At 37.3% G+C, this 12,772-nt stretch overlaps 1 long non-coding RNA gene across 1 annotated transcript in view; it reads left to right on the forward strand.

The window, feature by feature from the left end:
* Positions 1 to 12,772, forward strand: part of LOC147914616 (uncharacterized) — a 116,340-nt gene that overhangs the window by 84,703 nt on the left and 18,865 nt on the right. The window lies entirely within an intron of this gene.

The following is a 12,772-nucleotide window of genomic DNA, read 5'->3' on the forward strand; positions in this document are numbered from 1 at the left end:
TTGCCATTTGCTTGGAGTATCATCTTCCATCCCTTCACTCTAAGCTTATGTTTGTCTTTAGAGCTGAGATATGTTTCCTGGAGGCAGCATATTGTTGGGTCTTGTTTTTTAATCCATCCAGCTACTCTACGTTTTTTGGTTGGAGAATTGAATCCATTTACATTTAGAGTGATTACTGATATATGAAGGCTTAATACTGCCATTTTATTTTGTTTTCTGGTTGTTCTATATTTCTGTTGTTTCTTTTTCCTTATATTTCTGTCTGCTATTTCAATTTGGTGGTTTCCTCTGAAGGTTTTCTCTTTATTTATGATTTGTGACTGCTCTGCTTTTTGTTTTGGGCTTACCATGAGGTTTGTATAAAAGATCTTATAGAGGATGAGATAGTCCATTTTCTGATAGCCTTTTATCTCCATTAGCCTATGCAGGTTCCATCCTTTTCCTCTTCCCCTTCTATATTTTTGTTGTCACAAATTATTTTTTTTTGTGTTGTGAGTTTGTGACTAAATTGAAGTGTTTATAGTAAGTTTAATGCTTTCTTTCCCTTTATCCTTTATGTTATTTTATTAAATGTTTGCTAACCTGTTCTGATATAGAGCTACAATTTTCCAGTTTTGTATGTCTATTTATCTCCTTGCTCAAAGCTTTGTAAACTTTTGCCTTTTTGTTTCAGGTACGAGGGCTCCCTTCAACATTTCTTGTAGGGCAGGTGTAGTGGTGATGAACTCTCTCAGCTTTTGTTTGCCTGGGAAAGCTTTTATTTCTCTGTCATATCTGAAGGATAATTTCACTGGATAGAGTATTCTTGGCTGATATTTCTTCTTTTTCAGTATCTTTGAATATATCATTCCACTCTCTCCTAGCCTATAATGTTTCTGCTGAGAAATCGGCTGAAAGCCTGATGAAGGTTCCTTAGTATGTTATGTTCCTCTTTCTTGCTGCCCTTCATATTTTTTTTTTCCTTGACTTTTGACAGTTTTAATATTATATGCCTTGGATAAGATCTTTTTCCATTGATGTAATTAGGAGTTCTATTGACTTCATGTAGTTGCATGTCCTGTTCCTTCCCCAGGTCTGGGAAGTTCTCAGCTATTCTTTCTTTGAATAAGCTCTCCTGCTCCTTTCTGCCTCTCTTCTCCCTCTGGGATACCTATAATCCTTATGTTAGTTTTACTAATTGAGGTGGATATTTCCCAAAGAATTTCTTCACTTTTTAAAAATCTTAGTTCTCTCTTCTCTTCCACCTGGATCATTTCTAGGTTTCTATCTTCAAGCTCACTGATTCTCTCTTCCATAAGGTCTACTCTATTTTTATGCTTTCTATATTTTTATCTCATTAATTATGTTCTTCATATCTAGAATTTCTGTTTTTTTTTTCCTTAGAGCTTCAATCTCTTTGGTGAAATATTCCTTCTGTTCATTAATTTTATTCCTGAACTCATTGAACTGTCTTTCTGAGTTTTCTTGTAACTCATTGAGTTTCTTTATGACAGCTATTTTGAATTCTCTATCAGTTAGATTGTAACCTTCTGTGACTTCAGGTATGGCTTCTAGAGAGTTGTTTCCCTTTCATTCTGCCATGTTACTATAGTTCTTCATGGTGTTTGATGAATTCATCCTCTGCTGGTGCATTTGTGGTAGTTATCACCTTTTCTTACTTGGGTATGGCGTTGGTTACTTTGGTTTTGGTCACCTGGGTCTCGTGTTCCTCCACTGGCTCTCCTCAGGCTCAGATACTGTTGTCCTGTGCACCACCTGTGCTATTGTTCCCCAGTTGTCTGGGGGTGCTGGTTGCACCACTGCCAGGGGTGCTGGGTTCACAGGTGTTGGTGTCACTGGTAGGGGCCTGGAGACCTGGTGATATGTATGCAGCTCTTACTGCTGGTGGAGTTGGTGTAGGGGGTGCCACCAATGGGGGTGGGTGCTCTTGCCCTGTCTGCTTACAGTTGCATGGGTCAGCCCACCACCACTGCTCCACCAACCATTGCAGGATGGGGCCACTGTTCTATGGGTGTTTGTGAGCTCATGGGGCTGGGCTGCCCTCATCTCCACTCACAGTCATGCAGACCCTTGCGAGAGAGGCTGTGCCCTGGATCACTGCCCCTGTGGATGGGGGCCTGCTCCCTTCGTTCTATTGCTTCCTGGGTGTCTGGTCACCTTCAGATGTATAGCTGCCTGGATCTCTTAGGCATCTTATAGTGCTGGGTAGGGAATTCTCTGTTGATTAAGTGATGTCTGTTTGGTTGTAATTTAGAGGGGAGAGACAAAAGGAACCACTCACTCCACTGTGATGCTGGTGTCCCATATATTTTATCTTATTCTTTTTTAAATAATTTTATTTATTTATTTTTTCCCCAAAGCCCCAGTAGATAGTTGTATGTCATAGCTGCACATCCTTCTAGTTGCTGTATGTGGGACGCGGCCTCAGCATGGCCAGAGAAGTGGTGCGTCGGTGAGTGCCCAGGATCCGAACCCAGGCCGCCAGTAGCGGAGTGTGCGCACTTAACTGCTAAGCCACGGGGCCAGCCTTATTTTATCTCCTTTTTAAAGGAAAGGTTGAGAATGCCCTATTTATAAAAATGTCCCCAAATAGACTAAGTCTGGGAAATTTACTTTTTAGATATTGTTCACGTCTATCTCACTTAAACTCAACTAATTTCTATTTCTTCTTGAATTTATGTTTAGGGTTGTTAGTGGTGTTTGTTTGAATTTATAAGCTGATAAAGGATCAAGATTTACCTTCCCTAAATATTTCAACTTACCTCTGCTCTTAGGTGCTCCATATCATCAGCAGCTGAGTTTTTATGAATGTGGATAGACATTTTAAATAGTGTGACTTAACAATTTTGATAAAAATGGAAAATGTTTCTCGTAAGTTCTATAATATTCACAAACTGAAATTGAAATGATAAACATCTCAGTCATTTACCCATTACTCAGATTCCCAATCTCATTATTTTTATTATAAAATATTTGATAGAAATTCATGCAGAGCTAAGTTTTGTGGATTACACAAACATAAGTTTATATTTAAGAGGCCAGGCAGGAATATGATGGGGTAGATCTGAATCAGAATAATTGTTTTTTGTGTCCATTTGCTTTCAGCTCTTTTAAAATAAATATTAGCTCATATTAAATTGTATAGGAGCCTATAGTCTAAATTGGAAAATAAGATGTATAATATAAAGATATACTCATGGTTTATTTTTCCAAACACATAGCATGGGAATAAGATATTAGTTTAATATAAATATAAATGTTTTTGTTTTTGATAGATTTCTAGACTTAGCTCTTATGGCTTAAAGGAAAATATATAGTCAGGAAAAGATGTAGAAATGACTGTAGATTCAACTGCATATATTGGAGTTCCTGCTATGTGCTAGGATCTAGGCAAATTGCTTATCTTTAATTTATCTTATTGTCCCAATGCCCAAGTGAAGATGATAGCTACATATTACAAATGATAAAACTTAGGCATGGTGCAGTCAAATCTCTCATATGACATTTTCTACTTCTCTATAGAAGCAAGTAGAGTGGTTGTAGGTAGAAAAATCCAAGCAGTGATAAAAGGACCAGTAATTGATCAAAAGGATAAACACAAAGAGGTAATGGAAAGCTGATGTATCCTCCATTAGGATTTCAGTTAGGGTCACAGTGAGAACTCCCCACTCTCATTTCTGCTTGACCTTGAGGCTTTTTGAAGACCTGGTAAGTGTTTTGATTCTCTTGAACCAGTGAAGGCTTCCAGAGTTCCTGGCCGTAATCCCTGAAGCCCTTTTCTTGTGCTAGACCAGAATGTGGGACTAAGGATTTGTATCCCATAATGGGGAGGTCGTGGTCATGTTTCAAGTAGTGTGTGTGGATATGTGCCCTGCTCAGAGTGGGAAGTGTAAACCTAGATACCCAAGGCAGGTACTGAAAAGGCTTGGAAACTTTTTAGTGCTTGTTTTTTGGCACAGCTTCTTCTCCCCAAGCATGTCTGTGCAGTGTCTAGCCCTTGCTTTCCTATCTATTCTTTCAACTTACTGTTTGTTGGCTTCTCTTTGGGAAGTTCAATGTATTTGAATTCTGAGGAAAACCAAGAACAATTTTCTGGCTGCTGCTGTCTGATAAATAATGTAGTTTTTGAGTGTCCACTTCACTGCATATTTCTGGGACAGTCTGCAGAAAGGACTCCTTTCTATATTACCATACGAAGAGAACTGCCTACATTCTTTTGCCACAAGGGAAGAATCACCACAATGGGTTGGGCAAAACTTCCTTCAATATAACTTAAAGGCAATTTTGATACCATAAAAGATCCAAGAAGGGTTCAACAATATATATAGCTTCATTGAATTGCATACAAGGCAATGATTCTGACTTTTTTATTGGTTCCTCTTTGCTTATGGCATCACTACACCAGATAAGAGATGTGAACTCATCACACAAAACTCAACCAGAATTCCTGACAGTGTAACATGTGCATTTTTGTTTATAACATCTATGGCTTTTCTGCATAATCTGTATTACATCACCACTGAGAGGGAATATATAAAAAAAGGATACAATATTTATCCTAGAATAGGGAAGAAAAGAAACTGTAATTCACTGAGTACTTATTAGTAAGCTAAGTTGTGTTATGTGCTTACATAGATTTTTCTCTTTTAATCTTTATTTAAAAACTATGAACACATATTTTAGTATGTCCATTTTATAGATAAAAAAAATGAAACCTACAGAGGTTAAGTATCTTTACAAGTCCCAATTTACATAGTGAATGAATGGATGTACCAGAAAATGAATCGAGTTTTATTTGTGGCAAAATTCATGATTTTCCCATTAAATCATGCTACTTCTTTCTTATACCATTTATTCACAAGTATTACTCACTAATTCTGTGCCATATACTATGCTAAATTCTAAGGATAGAGAAATGATCATTATATATTTTAGAATGATAAAAATGACAATTAAAAATTAGTATAATTATATTTGTGACTATTTGAAAGGAGGAGAGATCTTTTCTCATATGATAATACTCCGTCCAAATGTAAGAATTCTACTCTGCAGTAAAACTTAATTGATGGTATTGGTTTGTGATGGATTACAAACCCTTCTTGCTGCACTATTGTATGCTCTAAGAATATTTGATGTGGACTGCTATAGAGTAAGGATCTACTTTATATTTAGAGATATTGATCTTCAGACTATATAATATCTTAAAACTAGAAGTTTTAGGACAGCTATATTTGAACTTGCTGCAAACAGATTTGAATTTTGGATAGGCAGAGAAAACCCAATTCTTAATGGAGGTGGAGGTGGGAGGTGGATCTCCATATGGTGACTCCACACCAGTGGTTTTCATACTTGAGCATGCCTAAGAATCTTGTAGATAAGGTGTTAAAACACAGATTTCTGGGCCTACTCCTGAAATTTATGATTCAATAAGTCTGGGGTGGAGCCTGAGAATTTACATTTCTAACAAGTTCCTAGTTGATACTGATGTCATGGACTTGAGGACACACTTAGAACCACTGCTCTACTTGAAACTATTTTTTATTCTCCTCATACAGAATGGGCAAAAAATGGAATATTTGGCATTTTCTCTGGGCCGGACTGTTTTAGCAAGCACCAATTACTGCCTTGGCCTCACCTATGAGATCTGGTGATCCTTCAGTGTAGGAATGAGGAGCTAGAGAATCCACAAGGTTAATACCAATATCTCTCTGCTTATAAAAATTTTTTCAACTTTTAACAAATATTTCATTTTTGCAGATATAGCTTAGAGTTTGTTCATTTATGTATTTACTAAAATCAAAGCAAACTTTAGAGGCCCCTGTTAATGGAGAAAATGTAGAGAGTTAACACAGTTATCTCGGTGCTTTCTCATCAGTTCTAAGTGATAGCCAGTTGTGCTAAAAACACTTTGAGGAAGCAGATATGTTTAGGGTGATTTGGTGCACATCTGTTATACAAAGGTCATCTCATTTACAGAAGAAGTGAACTTCAGAGAGAGAGAGACCTCTTCACGTTGTAGAGGAGCAAATTGTATTTTCTTGTATCTGGCATTTAACCCAACCATCAAACCCAATGGGCATGAGTTTCTCTGAGTGAAGTGATAACTAAACATTTCAACCTCAGACTAGAGTGTTTTGGTGTAACATATAAAATGCACTCAGCCGAGACCCTAATCTACAGCATTTTGTTTTTCTCCCCCTTGATTTATGTTTAGTACTTTGTTAGAAGGTTCCCTTTTCATCCGATTCCACATGGATGCAATGTTTCCTGTCTCACAGCCAAAGTCAACCTTTTAAGGCCTACAGGGGTGTTGTAGGCATATAAATTAACAAAGAGGAGAGAATGCTGGAATCCAGGACCACCTGGATTGCCAGCAGCAGCTCTAGAACCACACAGATTTGTCAGTGTCCAGGAGGTGGAATGAGGAGGACACAGTGAAGAGCCTTCGAGACCTTACAGCCGAGAAGCTTGTGGAAGTAGCATTCCTTATAATGGAAGGCAAAAGAAGCCCTGGTGTAATCAGCGTAAGTTAAACAGACCTGGGATATACTAGTCATGGATCTTAAAAAACAGGTGCTTACACTACTTGAAAAAGAGATTTCTACAACTTTATTTCTAAAGCTTGGCGGTCTTAGGAAGTAAAGGGACTAGTTCATAAGACCAGAAATTTTATGCAAGCTTTTCTAAGAATTGTTACCTGTGCTAAGTAGGATTGGAATGTGGGAATAGTGTTATGGGAGAGACAGCCACAGTTAAATTGGATTCAATCGAATGGCTCTCTGGGTTTATGCAATCATTTTTCTCTTTTGGTTATGAAAGATTATTGATAAAGAGCTAGATTATAAAAACCCTTCTGGCTTTTTGATTATATACTTCATAAATTTTTCTAATGTGTCCGAAACTTCCAACGTGTGCTATGTGTAATAGTTTATAAACAAAGTCTGTTATTGTTGATATAGAATATGAGACAGCAGATGCGTTTGATAAACAACTTTAACACTTTTGAGAAAAGAATGTTCTGCACCACAATAAAAATCACGGCAACCAAAGAACAGAACTTTTCGATTCAATGGAAGTTATGTGTAATCCACAAATAATTATTGAGTCTGCATAATTTCCCCTAAAGAGTCATTTAATTTTAAAAGAAAGAAAAGGTCTTCTCTTAATTTGTGTCACCACCTCTTCCCTGCCCCAATCAGAATCTTGGGATCAAAAAAGAGAAAAAAAGAAAACTGGAATGTTTCATATGTCCAAGAATTTGTAGAGTCTTACCAAAAGCAATGAAACTGTCAACATGGTTCCTTATAAGTTTATTATGCATCTATGCACTGGCATGTGTTGTTCATTTGTTGGAAAAAGTTTTCTAATATTCACTTTCAGGGTTCTTTTGTTGTAAACTGCTGGAGAAGTCAAAGCTCCATGAGGTGAACTGGACTTTTTTGGTCATCAAGTGTCAACTACTTAATCAAGACTTTGTCTGTTCCTGTAACTGGTTACACAATTAGTATTTTAAAATTTTCCAGACCATCTGTCTTTATATTTTTCTGTTTCCTTGGAAGTCTCAGAAACTTTAAGATTTCAAACTTTGTGCTTAAGAATAAAGGATGTAACAGAATACATGTGATTTTATTTTTGAGCACCCACAGGGTTCACCTACATTCCCTGCTCTGTGAATTTGACTTTCTTTACCTGTACAGTAGTCCCTGGGGGGATTGATATCTTCCCAAGAGATAGCAGTTGTAATGCCGAATAGCAGTCTTAATGAAGACTGTAAACATCTATTAGGTTAAACATATCTCATTCTAGGCAAAAGCAACAAGTAGCGGACTGTTCTTCCAGCCAGTCTTCCTTTTCTCCCTGAAGATATATTCGTACTATTTTATCACTACCTATTGCTTTTTGTCCTTTAGGTTCATTACCTGGGTTTGATCTCTCTGGCCTAGTACACTCAATAGACCAGGTCTTAGAGTTTCATTTGGGCAATTCTGTTGGCTTCATGCTGTATCGTTCCTCTATGTTGCTTTACTCCTGGCCTCGCCCTTCTCCTGGGACATGTAGGCATCTAGGGTGCCAGTTTCTCTTTTATTAATGTACTAAGGATGGAGGCTGGAGGATAGGCACACTCTCAGAGTGTATTCTCTGTAAAATATAAACTCCAGGAGGATGGGTCTCATAGTAACTAAAAAAATCACTTTCAGTGGAAAGAGAGCCGAGTATAAATATGTTGTATTTCAAAAATATTTATTGAATAAAATTTCCTATTTGATGCTCGAGATAATGCACCTTTTGTATCTAACTCAGGTGGATATTCCAATCTATTCAGGTAGGATGGGGAGTGCTGTGGAAGTGGCTTTCAGGTGGGATGACAAGACTGCCTAGCATCTTTTCTAATATGTTTTAACTTCAGCCTGCTGATGATGCCTAAAAATTATGCCAAGATAGAGACTTTTTTTTGGATTAAGGCACCCAATCTCTGTTCTTAGGAAGTCAGATATTACAATATATTAAACCCTAAAATCAAAACAAAAGAGAACATGTGAGATGCTATAGGAATGGGTAGTAGAGAGATCTAATCTCTTCAAGGGGTCAAGAAGGCCTCCTGGGTAAGAAATGTCCAGACTGAGACCTGAAAAATGAGTAGATATTAACCAAGGGACTCAAAGAAACCCTGTGTTGCTGAATCATAGAGGTCAAGGGAGCACGTAGTTTGAGATGAGGCTGAAGAGGCTGGCAGGGACCAGAGAATATGGGATCTTAAAAGCCTTGTGCAGGAGTCTATCCTAAGGGAAATGGGGAACAATTGAAGAATTTTCAGCAGTGATGTGACATGATTAGGTTTGCATTTTTAAAGGTTGTACTGTGGAGGTATGCCAACATATTGCTGCTGTCAGTCATAAACAATTTAATGCCAATTAATTCATAATCCTCTTCTATTAACATATACATTGAATTATTAAGAGGTAACAACTACTGGGTATTGAGTAAAGACACACCTGAGCGGTGGACTCTGGGGTGACAAGGAGCATTACAAGATATAAGATACACGGAAAGAAGGAGACATAGAATGATGTATTTGGGAGGAAAGAAGGAAGGGAGGGAGGAAGACCAGATTATGTGCTTTCACATACATGGGAAAACTCATTTAATTCTCTCAATCCATTTTGCAAAAGAGAAAACTGAAATTCAGAGCAGTTGAGAGATTAAAAGAGGTGAATTTGCCCAAGATCACATAGCAAGTGGCAGAGTTGGAATTTTTATTCAGATTCTCCTACTGTATGTTCTATGCTCTTTCTAATAGATGATTTTCATCTTGTCCTTAAGGGAGGAAAGGTACAAGAGTGAGTGGAGGTATAGTACTTCCTAAAGTATAGCTAGAAGATAGAACTTGCCTTTTATCATGACTCTGCCAGTGACTAACCCTCAAAGAATGATAGATATCCAAAATCAAATGCTTCCATTCCAGCAGGAGATCTATATGATATTCTCTAGTGGATGGATATTTATATGATTTTCAAGGTAGGAAATGATTGACATTTCAGTGTTCTCCCCTTCCAGAGATGTTCCTATATAATACTAATGTACACTGTCAGTTGGTGAACCACACACAACTTTCCTTTTTATATTCAACACTTTGTCATTTTTGAATTTATTTAAAAACTTGATTAGTCTTCTATTATTACTCATTTTGCAAATATTTGAGAGTCTAATAAGTTCCAGGCACTGTTCTAGGTGCTGGAAAACAGCAGTGAACAAAACATAAAGTTTTGTTTGCTCTCATTTCTTTAGCGAATTTATGTATTTTGGTTTCTAACACCTCTGTGCCAAACAATAACAAATTTCAAATTGATTCAAACTTTCTACTTTAAAATTTTAAGGGCCTGCATCCACCCTCCATTTCTCTTCCCTTCTCCAGTTTCAGTTATAGAATGTTGAGATTGGTAAACAAGTACATGCTATCTATCCATACAGTTGGGATCTTGAAGATTTTTGATTCTTCCTTCAAAGACTTTATTATTACAAAGAGAAGAGAAAGTCTTTTTTGATTAAACATCATATGGCCCTCAACAAATATTTACCCTCTGATTTCATTCTTGCCCTTCGTTACATAATATCGTTCCCATATCTCTTATTCTTGGAGATACTTTCCTGTCTTATTACGTCTCTTCTATATGTGGGGTGTGTCTGCATTTGTGGCATGGATGATGGGGAATTCAAGCCAAATCTTGGAATTTGATGACACATCTCTTTTATAAACCAAGTAAGTTCATTTTCAGGGAGCTAATATAACAATCTCAAACACGTGGGATTTAGATAAGAAGAGGATAATTATTCTTAAAGGATACTTATTATATCCAAAATACTTTAAGAGTGCTAGTTTGTGATGGTTTTAACCATTCTCTGTGTCTTACCTAATTATTCACATTGGGACATTTGCCTCATTGTTATCAATTAGTCCATTGAATTCCTATATTACATCCAGAAAGGAGTGTTCACACATTGAGATAATGTTCAATTGACATATTTATCCATACTACCTGACTCCAACTACCCAAACCATTTATTTTGGGAGGTTGGATTATAGTTTTTGTAGAACTAGAAGGCAGCAACCAGAAATGATCCCTTGCCTTGTATTCATTGGTCTGTCAAGTTGGTGATACAATGGTTCCTCCAAGTGCTAGTAAACAAGGAGGGGATCATAAAGCGAGCTAATGACTGGACTTCAGGCTCTAGGGAAAGTTCTAGATTGCTTGCTCCCATTGGTTGCCAATTGCCACATTGGTTGACATCACAAATGGGCAGGGGAGCGAGAAAGTAAGATTACCAGAGAAAAGAGTATTTTAGGAGAATGATATTTCCTTGCCCTCCACTTTTGCTGAAACATTGTGCTAATTTCGTGTTGGATTGGAAGTTGGGGCCAAATTCCTGATTACAGACTAAGAGAGGAAGTATCATCGAAGGCACTTAGAATGGCACCTATGTGGAAAGCAGTGTTTACAGACCAGTGTATGGTGACCCGAGCTGCACCTGATAATCTTGGTGAGTCTGCAGTATGGTTTTATACAAGTGTAGGAAAATGGTTTTTCCTGTGGCCTTCATTTCCCAAATTGAGCACTCTCAACATTTTAATTTTGATTTGTTTATTTACCTGTAACAACACACTGGCCATGTATCTCTCAGAAAAGCAAGTCCTGATGCCCAGGTCTTTTTCCTGATGTTACAGGGTTCATCACTATTTTATGTGGAGTGGAGATTTTTATTCCAGGGACACTTTGTTTTAAACAGACTGCTAGAGAAGTTTATCTGCTTGTTTTCTGCAGATTTGTCTAGTTTACTAAACTTAATTACAGTGATCCCCTCTACATGTTGAGAAAGGAGGAGGGGAAAGAATGACATAATATTTTAAGAATAAAATTTTCAGAGATCATCAAGGTTTATCCCCATGAGGACTGACTATTGAAACCTTTCATTTTATGAAGACTTGAGAGAGGGATGGGTGGCATTTAAAGCAAATTCAGCTTCCATGCCTCTCTTTGGTATCAAAATTCATAAGATTTCATATAGAATACCGTGGCTGAATTGATGGGCCTGTCAGGGCAAGGCCTTTCAACTCCCACCACTCTTGATGAGGCTGGATCTCAGAGATACTGTTGCTAGGAAGGGAATAGCAACTTTGTGGTCTAGTACCTACTCATAGATGGGAAAGCATCTATGGCAGATGTAGCTATTCCAGAAATAAGATCCCCAGGAGAACTTCTAGGGGACTACATCTAACTGATGAGCTTGGGTTGTCTACCTTTACCAATATGGTCAATGGCCAATGAGAAGCTCTCTAGCGCAAGTGAAGCTTTGTCAATGAAAGTCCCTTTAGGGAGATTATTTAGGGTTTATTTTCAAAGCAGTGGGCCATAAAAATATGTTAAAATCCTGTTAACACAGTAAGGATATTTGTGTGGTTCTTTACCTGGTATTTTCATATTTAAACTATCCTCTTTAGTTTTGGAATTAGCTGAGGTCAATGTTCTTAGTTTATTTTTTTTAAAAAAACAGTGTAAGATTTTAAATTTTATTGGAAAATTGGGCAAATCTTATTACTGTCACATTGTATACACTTCTATTCATTCAAGTTTTCATGAATGTTTCCATGTATGTTTCCAACATTCATGGAATGTTGCCAATTGCATATTCTCTTTTCTTGGCATTCACAGAAATATTTGAAATTTGGGACAAGTATGTGAGGCAAAACAATGCTATTGGGAATTTAATTATCATAAAAGCTAGAGAATATATATGTTAAACCTAAATGTGAGACTACAGAAATACTGAGATTTCCTGGATAAGGGCAGACTGAAAAACAATTCATCTTCTGGCAATTACTGATCCTATATATCCTTTTCCAGGTAGACATGGAGAAACCTGGGGTACACTTTTTTCTATGTGTAGCTTGTCAGTTTACCCAGGACTCCAGAACAAGTGGTGAATCTTGGAAAAGAATGAGAAATCTGTCAGTCCCATCTTGGTTGAACTGGTTTCTCTCCTTTATGCCACTGTTATTCCTGCTTCTCTTATAGCTAGATCTGGCTTCTCTTGGAAACCATTGTTCATACAATGGCCATGGCTTTTAGCCTGCTTTTATCTGAAGCACAAACTCCTTTTCCAAGGGCTAGGGATCTTAATACTGGAATGTCGTTGTGGTCTTTTACTGTTGTTTTATTTTTGCTTATGTAACCTAGAATAAGTGAGGTAATCATTCTGACATGGTTGCCTCAAATGA

The sequence above is a fragment of the Ceratotherium simum genome, chromosome 18 (genome assembly GCF_057802395.1).
Source record: "Ceratotherium simum simum isolate JZ-2026a chromosome 18, ASM5780239v1, whole genome shotgun sequence".
NCBI lineage: Eukaryota > Metazoa > Chordata > Mammalia > Perissodactyla > Rhinocerotidae > Ceratotherium > Ceratotherium simum.